General features: G+C 48.7%; 1 pseudogene across 1 annotated transcript; it reads right to left on the bottom strand.

Moving 5' to 3' along the window:
• Window positions 1–1,348: 1,348 nt before the first annotated feature.
• LOC114620444 lies at window positions 1,349–2,638 on the bottom strand (annotated as a pseudogene). Its single transcript, XR_003711324.1, has one exon. The product of XR_003711324.1 is annotated as a splicing factor YJU2 pseudogene (transcript).
• Window positions 2,639–2,844: the final 206 nt, after the last annotated feature.

Genomic DNA, 2,844 nt, shown 5'->3' with positions numbered 1-2,844 from the left:
TGGGTTTACTTGAATGATTCATGTTTAGGGGAGAAAAAAAAACACCCTTAAATTTTTGTTTCAACTCCTCCTGCAAATAAAAACAATAAATGAAGTGGCAGACTAAAAAAAAAAAAAAAAGAGAGAGAGATGGCTCAGAGGTACTCTGACATTGCAGGAGGCAAGAGAAAGGCGAGGGCACCTGAATATGGACATTCCTGGAGAGGAAGGAAACTGGAGACAGAGACTCTCCCAGCCCTGGCCCTTGGAAAGCATGTAGGGGTTACTGGAAAGTATGTAGGGGTTCCTTGACACAAACATCTATGTGTGAGTCTGAGGCTCGAAGGTAAGTCAGAGGCTCAGGAAGCCACTGGGCCACCAGATCTCATTCCACCATGGTACAGTCAGGAAAGGTTGAAAACTTGCCAAAGAGAAAATAGGTAAGCTAGGACTGACTTATATCGATTATCCCAGCACCCAGGAGGCTGAGGCAAGAGGATTGCAGTAAGTTCAACAACAACCTACGCTGTAGTGAGTTTTACACCAACTACAGCTACAGTGTGAGACCATGGCTTGTTTTTTCTGTTTGTAGTGTTTTTTTTTTTTTTTGGGGGGGGAGGGACTATCTTAGTTAGGGTTTTACTGCTGTGAACAGACACCATGACCAAGGCAAGTCTTATAAAGGACATTTATTTGGGGTTATTTTATAGGGTCAGAGGTTCAGTCCATCATCATGAAGGTGGGAGCAGGTCAGCGTCCCAACAGGCATGGTGCAGGAGGAGCTGAGAGTTCTACCTCTTCATCCAAAGGAAACCAGGAACAGACTATTCTCAAGCAGCTAGGAAGAGGGTCTCAAAGCCCACTACCACAGTGACATACTTTCTCCAATAAGGCCACACCTCCTAATAGTGCCACTTCCTGAGCCAAACATATTCAAACCACCACATTCCACTCCCTGGCCCCCTGAGGTTTGTTCAAACACGAGTCTATGGGGGCCATACCATAAAGCAGGATATATTTAGACCAACTTCAAAACTCCCATAGTCTGTAACAGTCTCAGCAATGTTAAAAGTCCAAGGTTCAAAGTCTCTTCTGAGATTTATGCAATCTGTTAACTCTAATCCCTCATAGAATCATCAAGGTGGGAGCATGGGGGTGTCCAGGCAGGCATGGTGCAGGCAGAGCTAAGAGTTCTTACATCTTCATCTGAAGGCTTCTAGAGGAAGACTGACTTCCAGGCAGCTAGGGTGAGGGTCTTAAGCCCACACTCACACGCTCCAACAAGCTAAACCTGCTAATAGTGTCACTGGGCCAAGCATATGCAAACCATCACAATGGGTAACTACTTCTTTGTTTTTTGTTTTTCAATTGATTTTTCTATTCTTTCTTGATTTTTACAGTACTACTGTGTTGCATGGGGGTGAAGCCTTAGGCCTTGAGTATGGTTGGGAGATGATGTCCAGGGTCCCTGCTCCCTGTCCCATGTCAGACAGTGTTCAGATCTGTGGCAGGAAGGGACAGGCCAACAGGCTCCATACAAGTCAAGGACTGAAGGAGTGGACCAGTCTGTCTGTCCTGGGTGCCTGGGGACATCGCTTCTCTACACCCTGCCAGGACCCATGGCAGAAATGGTCCCAAGGCCTTTGCTGAAGGTGTTTGCTTGATCCCATCTCATTTCTTGGATCTATGATGACACAGTGGGCATCACTGTTGCTCAGCTGTCACTGTCCTCAATGTCCCCATATGCACCCAGCTGGCTCAGGGAGGAAGTATCAGGTGTCTGGGGTGTAGGGTTGGCCACCTTCCTGCTCTCAGACCCCCGGACCTGCTCTGAGCCCCCGTTGGCCTTTGTCTTCATCTTCTTTGGTACAACCAAGCCTGCCAACTGTGATTTGCTGCACAGGGCCTCTGCCTTCCTCTTGGTCTTTGGTACCTTGTCGAGGATGGCTGTGGGGTTGGGTCTTGCAGCTGCCTGTGGTCGGGAAGGTGGAGCCTCATCCTCTGAGTCAGAGGACTCTGGAAGCCTTCGATGGCAAGCCTCCTCCAGCAAGGCCGCGGTCTCACGCTTGTCCTCCTCCTCCTGCTGCTGTTGCCACTGTTCCTGAGACAGGCGGTGTTGCAGCAACATGGCCTCGAAGTCCACGTGTGCCTGCCGCTCGTTCAGGTCTTTTAGTTCTTGCAGGTTTTCCAACACTTCCATCTCTAGCTTAGAGATCTTTGTACGGTTCTCTAGAACCTTAATGGGGTTGTTCAGTTCTTCGTCCTCTCGCTCCTTCTGCAGGCGCTTCTCCTCCTCCTTCAGAAGCTTCTCAGCCTGGAAGTTGCGCGTGGCCCCGTGCTCCATGGTGTAGTCTGTGTTCTCTGGGTCTGTCTTGAAGGTGATCTCAGCCAAGCAGCGCGTGCACTTGATGTAGAATCGGAAGATTCGCAGGCCCAGGTATGTCTCGTTCTGAACTGTTTCCTTCCGTGCATTGAACTTCTTCCCCTTGTAGATGTATTCTCCACATGTCTTACACCTCATGTTGAAGGGGGCCATCAGCCGGACCACATATTGCCGGTCGTTGGGTAGCTTAAGTTTTGGGATCTTCGATGAGTCAAAGTCAGGTGGGTAGTATTTGTTTAAAACTTTCCGTTCTGACATCTTTGCTTCCCGTTCAACCAACAAACAAAGCTGTTCTCTTAGTCCTCACAGAGTTTCGCTGATCACAGTAACTCTGCTTAGTCTGTAGTTCAACTAATAGGCAGTTGTGAGTAGAAGTCCAAGGATCTAGCAGTTCCTCAGTCCTACAAGGCAAGCAAGCAAAGCAGATAGAATCTTCCTTCTTCCAACGTCCTTATATAGGTCTCCAGCAGAGGGTGTGGCCC

The sequence above is a fragment of the Grammomys surdaster genome, unplaced genomic scaffold (genome assembly GCF_004785775.1).
Source record: "Grammomys surdaster isolate TR1022 unplaced genomic scaffold, NIH_TR_1.0 169, whole genome shotgun sequence".
NCBI classification, from domain to species: Eukaryota; Metazoa; Chordata; class Mammalia; order Rodentia; family Muridae; genus Grammomys; species Grammomys surdaster.
The sequence above is the reverse complement of the archived record's forward strand: the minus strand, read 5'-3'. Positions and strand labels throughout refer to the sequence as shown.